The sequence below is a fragment of the Dendropsophus ebraccatus genome, chromosome 7, assembly GCF_027789765.1.
Source record: "Dendropsophus ebraccatus isolate aDenEbr1 chromosome 7, aDenEbr1.pat, whole genome shotgun sequence".
Classification (NCBI taxonomy): domain Eukaryota; kingdom Metazoa; phylum Chordata; class Amphibia; order Anura; family Hylidae; genus Dendropsophus; species Dendropsophus ebraccatus.
The window spans coordinates 8,344,945-8,355,393 of record NC_091460.1 but is presented as its reverse complement, the minus strand read 5'-3'; positions in this window follow the sequence as shown (position 1 = coordinate 8,355,393).

Genomic DNA, 10,449 nt, shown 5'->3' with positions numbered 1-10,449 from the left:
TCCCAAGCTCCCGCAGCTGCCATTATCAACAAGCCAGAGGACATGCCCAAGCCACAGCCTGTCTCCACCTCCTCTGAGCAGGTCTGAGCAGGTCTCAGGACTAGGACTGTCTGCAGCAGATCGTCCAGGAGATCCACAGAGCTTGTAAGGTACAGGAGCCCCGTTCCAGAGAGCAGACCCACACCGCAGCTGATGCAAAGTATCAGCAGTTTTACAAAGAGCGGATGGACCGTGAGAGGGAGATCCACCAAAGAATAAGTGAGCCCACTGAGAAGGACGCTTGCGGCAGCAGGGGACTGCACGAGAGTTCAGCCGTGACCAGGGGTATGGCTTCATAGAGGACAACAATGGATCCAAATGATACTTTGTTAACCGGGCCTCAGTTAAGCGTTGTGATCTGCCAGAGCTTCTGCATACCCTGTTACCGGGAAAGAAGGTAGAGTTCACCCCCATACTAGGCCCCTGAGGTTAGTGGGCAGCGCGTGTGACCAGAATACCGCCCCAAACATACAGCGGTATGGAGGACGACTGGTCTGAGGATCCACAAAGGTCCTCTGTAGCCCACCGCAAGACTCCGGAAGGGCTGCGCTTGCTACCGCTGCCACACTCACACTCTGACAGGAGATCCTCTGTGTCCAGCACAGCTGAACCAGCGCCTCTTTCCCTTCTGGCTCCAGCAGCAGCTGCAGAAGCAGCTCCAATGGTTGCGGTCCCAGCGGCTCCACCAGTTCCAGCGGTTCCTGCAGCCGATCCAGATGAGGCCATCGAGGTACCAACTGCACCAGCAGAGGCCACCCTGGTGGTTGAGAAGCCAGAGCCTTCAGTGTCGACTGTGTCCTGTTCCACCAACCCTCCGGGAGTACGGGATGTCGCCACCACCACCGTTGTGGAGTCGAATGCCACCTGGCATCTGCACCTCACACCGGGAGTGAAGGTGCTCAGCGGTTCTGGCACTGCCACCAAAGTGGAGAAAGCTGTGTCCTCAACCCCTGCGGGGGTTTCGGCCGAGTCCTCCACCCCAGCACCATCAGGAGCAGCAGTAGCGGTACGGCTTCCAGCCTTTCCACCAATCCCTCAGGAGAAGAGCAACCACCCTTGTCCAGAGCCAAGGGCAGAGCCGCCATTTTGGCTCTCTAACAGAGACAGTTGCGCTGAGTTAGATGAGATACCGTTTAACCACTTAGTGGCAGGACTGCCCAAGTTATATGTAGCTCAAGGACTACAGTATAAAAAATGTTTACAGTACCGTTTAAGAAATGTACCTGGCATCTGCCATGATTTCCAAGTTTAATTAAGTAAAAAAGCCTGGTTCTTAAACCATGTAATGTGTTTATTTGACCATATTGCATTAACTTGCTATTGTTTGGGGATGTGACAATCTGGGGGTTACTCACTCACTGGGATCGCCATCTCCTGGGTCTGAGACGGTTGGAACATCACAAATTTCAGTCCAGTCAGTGCTGTATGCTTTAAACTGACCATAGTCGCTTTATTTGTCAGTCCAAGGAAAAACATACAGAAAGACATAAGCAACACTTTGCAAATACAGTAAAACCTAGCCCGTCTAGCCACTGACTATACTACACAGCTTCCCTAGCTGTCACCTCTGAGCCCACTGCCTAACACTACCAGATTCCCTGGTCTCACCAAGACTTGGCTGCAGCTCCCACAGGCCTAGCACTGCCTGTGTTCTCCCACCCTGGGAGTCTTTACCTGGGAAGCTCTGAAGTCTCTACTAGATCCACCAGGTGGGTTTCAGAGCCTCATCAGCTCTTAGGTTGGAGTGGAGTATATGGACCAGGAGCTCCACCAGAACCGCTATTCCCACTTCAGAGGCATAGAACTGCCTCCTACAGCCACACCATGCCACAGGGGGTTATGTTTTGTTGGGGTTTAGTGTGTTAAAAAGACACACATCTGCCATGGACTGCCCATTCCAATATTCTACCTTCACCCAGAGACTACCTTCACCTCATTGTGCATAGGTTCCTCCGCTCCTTCTTGGGACTGTAAGATCTCCTGAAGAAGTGCCGGACCGAGGTAGGGAGCAGGACAAGACAGTGAGCCCTAACCACTAGAACCCACCTTCTTTCCCTACCTACTTGCCTCAACAGCCCTAGAAAGCCGCGGACAACCACAACAGCAGTCCCTAAACTGATAAAGTGTTACACAGAATAGGGCTGACAAAACAAACACAATAAGCCGGAGTAGACAATCCGGGTCAGCAACGTCTGGCGGCAAAAGTACAAAATCAAGATCCAAAAGAGTGGTCAAAGTCAGGCGGTAATGTCAGGACAGGCGGCAAAACAGGGAAGTCAGGAAACAAAGCCAAAGGTCAGAAATACACAAAAAATAGCAGAGGTAAAAGCTTTAGCAGAGTATAACTTAATAGCCAGGAGGGAAATGAGGAGCTAGCTGCTATTTATCTGGGATCAGGGACTGGGTCAGGCAGCTGATTGGATCAGCCCTGATCTTAGCACCCAGCTCAGCTGGACAGGCCTAAAGAAGGATTAACCCCAGCACTGCCAGAATGTAACAGGCAATGTGGGTGTGGCTGGGAAGCTAAGACAGCATTCAGACAGAAAAACAACCATAGGCCCAGCATGGACCGAGGAGCGCAAAGTCACATTCCTGACACCTCTAGGGCTAAGACATTGCCCCTGATGGGGCTTCCGCTTTACAATGTCTAATGCTTTCCTGTGAGAAAGACTCATTTTATGCCACTGATCCACTGGTGTCCAATGATGCCCGCTATTTTATCAATGTCCACTGCTGTCCTGGGACAAAAATTAGTTTATGCCGCTGATCCACTGATGTCCACTGCTGTCCATGGCGGAAATTGAATGATTGACAGGCTGATTGACATTTTAAAAAAATCGACATTTTTCAACTTTTGACACAACATGGGGTGAAAAATTTGCCCTTTTTTACTATTGAAGCCACTATAGTTTAACTGTTTTAAATGAAATTTGGTTATACGTAATTCGCAAAAATTTGCGAATTCGTGCGAATATTCGCAAGGTACGCAAAACGAGTTTCCGAGTGATTCGCTAATCTCTACTCACTTTTAATGGTTCTCTGTGTGCTCAGTGCCATACTATGTCTGGCCTAATTTTTGGGAGGCTCACTTGCTTCCTCACTCACCTTTAATGGTTCTGTGTCCTCACTGCCATGCTGGGTCTGGCCTAATTTTTGGGAGGCTCACTTGCTTCCTCACTCACTTGTATTGGTTCTCTGTGTCCTCACTGCCATGCTGTGTCAGGCTAAGTTTTTGGGTGGTTCATCATATGCTACCTCTGTTTAAATGGTTCCCTGTGTTCTCACTGCCATGCTGGGCAGGCTAAGTTTTTGGGTGGTTCATATGCCTACCTCTGTGTTAACCAGGCTGTTGCCCAGAATTTGGCATAATGGTGCGATTAGGCAGCCTCAGAGGCATCGATGCATGCTGCCCCTGCTGTTTCCTGTCCATTTCCGTTGTGTTTCCATCATTTTCTGAGGTTTTCACACCACCTTCCCCCTACCGAACTTGGGTCCACTGCAAAAATGCTCGAGTTTTTCATTGACTTTCATGGGGTTCGTTACTCGAAATGAGCACCTGAGTATCGGAAAATATTCATCTTGAGTAACGAGCACCCCAGCATTTTAGTACTCGCTCATCACTAGTTAGCACCTTTTGAACATGGTGCTGTTATTTGTCTGTGTTTGCGAAAATTTTCAATAAAAATATAATGAATGAGAAAAGCTAATTCCATAATATTCAGGTATATAGCTAGTAATAGTCAAATATGCAAAACTACCCACAAGTCCTGTTTAAGATTAAAAAAAAAAAAAATCTGCAATACATTATAGTACCAGTATTATACAGCCTAACCAGTGTAATAGCGCGACAGTGTAGTGGTGGGGACTGAATATACACTGCTGTATACTGTGCTTCACTATTTTGCTGGCAGTACTATACTCACTACTCTCAAAAAAAATCACCTGCCATACAGTATCATAGTATCAAACCAGTGTGATCCAGTCATATCCAGGTACATAGAGTGACTGTCTAATGATAGGGATTGAGTATACGCCGCTGTATACTGTGCTATACTACTGCCCCAAACTAAAAAAAAATAAAAAAATCCTAGAATTAGTGTTTAATGTTTGATGCATCCATGTACTCTCCCCCTGCTGTGCCAGCTTCATTTCCATGGTGTTTCCATCACTGTCTGGGGTTTTCAGGTGACCAGACAATCCCCCCCCTCCCGCTGAATACAAGGCCCCTGAAAAATGCTTAAGTCTCCCATTGACTTTAAAATTTTACGTTTCTCCAATCGAGCACTCCAGCATCAGAAAATACACAACTCAAGGAAGAAGCATTTGAGCATTTTAGCCCTCGCTCATCTCTATTGTCTATAGCTGAGAATAGTGATATGGAGACATTAGCAGCGTTTCCTATGACCTGTGATAGGATGAGAATTACTATCACAATAACCTGCACAAATCCCAGACACATTATTTATTTTATACAATCTGGGAAGGAGTTCTATATTGTGTGGACTGTCCAGGAATCTGCAGATCCCTGTCATCTCTGGAGCCATAACCCCCATCATCTATTACAGGAATATTACAGATAGAAGCCTGTACTGTGTCTATAGATGGGGAAGCTGTGTCTGCAGCCGTCACACTATTCTCTCCCCTTCTCTAATAGACACAACACACAGGACATTATCACTTACTCTGCACATAATATACTTGTATGAGGATCTCCCAGCTCTTGTATATTTGCTGAATAATGACTGATAGTGAGCAGCCCCCCGATGATGAGGTCTCCATCCTGGTGACATTCCTCTAAATGATCATAATTTTTCCTGATCTCTAGATCACAGAGTAATTGTGTGGAAGGAAGCCATGGAAGTATCAGTATAATAAGGAAAATTAACATCTCATAAAAATAGGATGATAGAGAAGAAGCGTATACTGGTCTAAGTAATATATAATGATGGAAGCAGCAGGGACAGCAGAGACACAGAGCGTGCGGCAGCTTATAGGATCAGTGACATTATGGTGGCTGCTCTCATCTCTCCTCTTCTTATACAGTATAATGGGATATATTTTACACTGTCTGGTCTCATCACACATTATTCTGGATCTGATCCCTGATGATTGTCGCCGGATCCATCTTTACAATAGAGAATCGGAGGAAAAGATGAAGAAGCAGAAATAAGGTTCAGCCGTCCTTGTGTTATACAGATGTGTTTCTTTCCATATCCCACAGCCCTGTACACAGATTCCCATCACTCACATTAACCCCTGTCTCCAGTAAGGATTACAATCTAATCTACACTCTAAGGGCCGCATTACACGGCCCGATCACCATAATAACTGAGCGGCGATCTACTAGATCATCACACATTTACTGAGCCTATGACACGGCTCCATTGCTCTTCTTGCTTTTAAAGTGTAATAATAAAGTCCACTCATTCTCTTTTCACACTCCCCAGTGTCTTCCTGGCTTCTCCCAGTTCCCTGCCGCCGCCGATGCAACTTCAGAGCCGGTCTCTGAAGTGACAAGCCCCTCAGCCAATCACTGGGCACTGTGTTCCTGTCCCGGCCAGTGAATGGCTGAGTGGCCTGTCACTTCAGATGCTGCCGGGAGCGGGTTGGAGCTAGCAGGACATCAGAGCGCTGAGAGGTCTGTATAGTTTATTATTCTCTTTCCAGATTCATCAACCTTCGGCCGCACATCACTATTACACGTAACTGTTACACGTAGTGATGCGAGCCCGGCAGCCGGTGATTTTAGATCAGGATTTAAAAGACACAGTCAGCCAACGATCCACTTGACTCGGCCGGGTATCGCTCCATGTAACAGGGCCCTAAGGCTACATTGATAAGTTCAGTAGTTTTTCTGGACTGTGTATCATGTCTGCAAAAGAATTTATTGTAGTTCGTCCATTTTGCATCCGTAATCTGTATTTTCAAATTCTAAAATAGGAGGGCATGTGATATAAAGCAAGTTTCCAATTTACATGTATTTATTTATTTTTTAATTGTATCCAGGCCTAGTTTCCGGAAGGCAGCTATATAGCAGTTATACTTACCTGCCATCAGAGCCGCACGCACATGTACCAAGCTGTCTACAAATACATTGCTGAACAAGACCCCTGATGAAAAGTAGCAAAGGAAACGGCGTCGGGTCATTTGAACATCTATATCAACAAAAGGAAAGTAAAAATTTGCACAGTCATATATGGATGTTTACAAAAAGGTCTATTGTTTACTAAGCTTGTTTTGCACTATGGAGCACATGAAAGGACTGCGGGGATAGTGCATATATACATAAAAGCGGTTACAAGACCAAGAGACTGTTGCAATATATGAACTGTGTTTACATGTTGCGTTGATTGCACTAAGGCCAGGACAATTAGATAGAATAGGATGGTGGCCGGTTTGTAAATAGTTAGTAGAGTATATCACGTGTGTTTACAGGTTTATTATTTTAAGTAAAGAAATTAATAAAGATTTGAATGTTTTCTATCAATCAGTGATTTATAATGTAATAAGAAAACCAACCCAAATATATAAATTCATCCTGTATTGTTATACTTACCTGTATCCAGGTCCAATCCCCTGAAGTCAGCTATATAACAGCTATACTTACTGTATCCAGGTCCAGTCTCCTGAAGGCAGCTATATAACAGCTATACTTACTGTATCCAGGTCCAGTCTCCTGAAGGCAGCTATATAACAGCTATACTTACTTGTATCGAGAGCCAGTCTCCTGAAGGCAGCTATATTACACCTATACCTGTATCCAGGTCCATACTCCTGAAGGCTGCTATAAAACACCCATACTTACTTGTATCCAGGTCCAGTCTCCTGAAGGCTGCTTTATAGCAGCTATACTTACTTTATCTAGGTCAAGTCTCTTTAACCCCTTTATGACCGCGGGAGTACATGTACACCCCCGCAGCACGTGACTTAACACAGACAGGCGTACATTTACGCCCACGGTTTACCCGATAGCTGAGTATACACACACAACGATCGGGTAAAGATGGCTGCAATAATAGATAGCAGGCCCTCTCTGCTTGTCAGCACGGGGGCTGATTTACACCCTCTGTGCCAACGATCGCTGTAATTGACTGGTCAATTAAAAACAGTCACTGACAGTGATTTTCAGCTTTCCGGGTCATCAGTGACCCGGAAATTAATGGCGATTGGTGCGGTCAATGTGTATAGTAAATGTGGCCATGGTGACGGCCAATGATGGCGATCTATGTAAAAATAAATATTTATACCTGCACCCCTCAATTTGTTAGCTGAGGTGCAAAGAGCAGGTGGGTGTAGTGTAGTGCACCATACTATACTGATCCAGGCGTCCAGAGCGAAGATCCGGCGGTCCCACGTCGTTATCTTCTACCCGTCGTCTATCTTCGGCTATTTGGCTCCCCGTCGGCCATCTTCGGTTGTTTCTGGCAATCTTCCTCCAGGTTCGTGTAACTGCCCCTTAGTGGCTGATCAGTGTATATTGTACACTGATCAGTAACTGGGGTTTGCAGATATCCCCCCTCCTTTTTTATGTGCCCTACCGCCGCTGAGTATTGACCAGCTTCACGCGTAAGTGCGCCGCTGATGAGCAACTCCTTCTTTTTGGCGTACAGGTTTTTTCCCACTCCTGGTTGAAAAAAAAACCTGTTTTTTTTCCCCTATATCCTACCGCTACTGTCTGCTACTGTTTACTGTCTGTCACGTAAAAAACACTACATTACACTACACTAGCCTACATTACACTACACTACTTGAAATAAAGGTTTACACTACACCATTACACTACAATACACATTTACATACCCCCCCACATACCAATCCCCATATGAAAATGGCACACAGGGTGTTTTCAGCGGAGGAAGCTTACGGTCCTATTGCCTCCGACACCGAAACAGCCAGTGAGGATGAATGGGGGGATCCTTCTTTCCTCCATTCATCTTCATCATCATAATCATCCAGTAATGATGAATACCCACGTAGGTGTCCAAGGAGGACGCCTCGTGCTGCAACCCAGACACGTCATCTCATACCGCCCCCGCCCCCCAGACAGGTGACCTCATACTGATATCCGACCCCCAGACAGGTGACCCCATCCCGCCTCCCAGACAGGTGACCCCATCTAGACCCCAACCTCCTAAAATTATCAGCCCCAGATTCCTGGCTTTGTAGCACGAGCAGGAATCCAAATTAACCCCACAGGTCTCAGAGAAATAGACTTTTTCAAGCTCTATTTCTCTGGTGAAATTTGATGGTGGCGCAAACAAACTTGTACGTGCACCAATCTTTAGCCCAGAACCCCTCCTCTTCTTTTGCTAGGCCCATGGCATGGACCCCTGTTGATGCAGCGGAAATGAGAAAATTTGGGGGGCTCCTGCTGTACATGGGCCTAGTAAAAAAAAACATTTAGAGTATATGAGGGTAGGGACACCCAAACCCAACCCCGGAATGCCCCCATCCTCGTAGTTAGTGAAAAGATCATTTGGGAATTAATCTTCCCACTGCTGGATAAAGGTTATTATCACCTGTACGTTGATAACTTTTATACCAGCATCCACCTCTTCTGGTCCCTGGCTGCCTGAGCTACTGTAGCGTGCGGCATGATTCATAAAAATCAAAGAGGCCTCCCAAATCATCCGGTAAGACAACCAATGCCAAGGGGGAAAGTAGGGCCTTTGCCTGTGAAAATATGTTGTCAGTCAAATATAAGGACAAACGCGATGTCCTTATTTTGACCACAATTAAAAGGAATAGCACCACCCCTGTCCCTGTACGTGGTACCACAAATAAACTTAATTGTGTTCTAGACTACAATCAGTATATAGGAGGCGTTGATCTCTCAGATCAAGTCCTCAAACTATATAATGCCCCGAGACAACCCAGAACGTGGTAAAAAAAGGTGTCCGTATATCTGGTACAGACAGCGATGTACAACGCTTTTGTGCTGTACCGATATGCCGGCCACCCGGGGAAATACCTTGAATTCCAGGAAGCAGTAATAAAAGCACTGATATTCGGCAGCCACGGAGAGGGCCCCAGCACTTCTGGATATGAAGGATCCCGTATCAAACCAGGGCAACATTTTCGAGGTAAAGTCCCCTACACTTAAAAAAGGGGAAATCCCAAAAGAAGTGCAGAGTGTGCCACAAAATGGGGATTAGGAAGGAGACAATTTTCCAGTGTGACACCTGTCCTGATCGCCCCGGCCTCTGCATACTGGATCGCTTCAAGGCGCACCACACGTCATTGGAGTTCTAAATTTTCTAAATTCTGTCCCTTATTCCTATTTCAGGGGTCACGTTGGTCCAGGGATTATTCTGATTGCCATTTTGGAGTCGGGAAGGAATTTTTCCCCTGTGATGAGGCTACTGTCGTCTGCCTCACAAGGGTTTTTTGCCTTCCTCTGGATCAACACAGGTTAATGGACTCCTGTTCTTTTCAACCTTATAAACTAATAATTAGCATAATACCCCCAAATAAATTATAATTGTCCCTTTTCCACAACTAAACAGGTATGGCCGCCATTCCCATTAGAGACTTGCCATGTTGCATTTACAACATAACAGGACAGTGGAAACCCCCCACAAGTGACCCCATTCTGGAAACTAAACCCCTTAAGTAATATAACTAGGGGGGCAGTGGGGATATGGCCCATTGGTGATGGGCACATTTGTGCCATGGAAATGAAATAAATTGTATTTTTTTTTTTCACAGCACATGTTCTACATATGTGCCCGTCGCTCACTGCACCCCTTGTTAGATTCCTTGAGGGGTGTAATTTCCATAATGGGGTCACTTGTGGGGAGTTTCTACTGTCTTAACAACACAGGGGCTTTGTAAATGTGACATGGCCTTCATCCTCCATTCCAGCCTCTAAATGGCGCTCTGTCCCTTTGGTGGCTTGCCCTGTGCCCATATGGCACATTTTGTCCACACATGGAATATTTTCGTACTGAGGGGACATTAACCTACATGTTTTGTGTTTTTTCTCTTTTAACCCCTCGTGGAAATGAAAAAAAATCAAGGCTAGACCAACATTTAGTGTAAAAAAAACATTTTTTTTGTTTACTTTTTTTTTTTACACTAAATCATTGATGTGCTAAGCAAGAAATGGAAGAGATTCCGAGTGCACTCACCGGTGGGTATGAACAAAATATCCTTTATTTGCGCATATGAGCGCAGTGTGGATTCACGGGGAGAGGGAAAGAGGGACGCCAACACCTTCCACCAGGGATTACAGCTGTTTCACGCCTACTGATCGGCGCTTCTTCAGAAGAAGCGCCGATCAGTAGGCGTGAAACAGCTGTAATCCCTGGTGGAAGGTGTTGGCGTCCCTCTTTCCCTCTCCCCGTGAATCCACACTGCGCTCATATGCGCGAATAAAGGATATTTTGTTCATACCCACCGGTGAGTGCA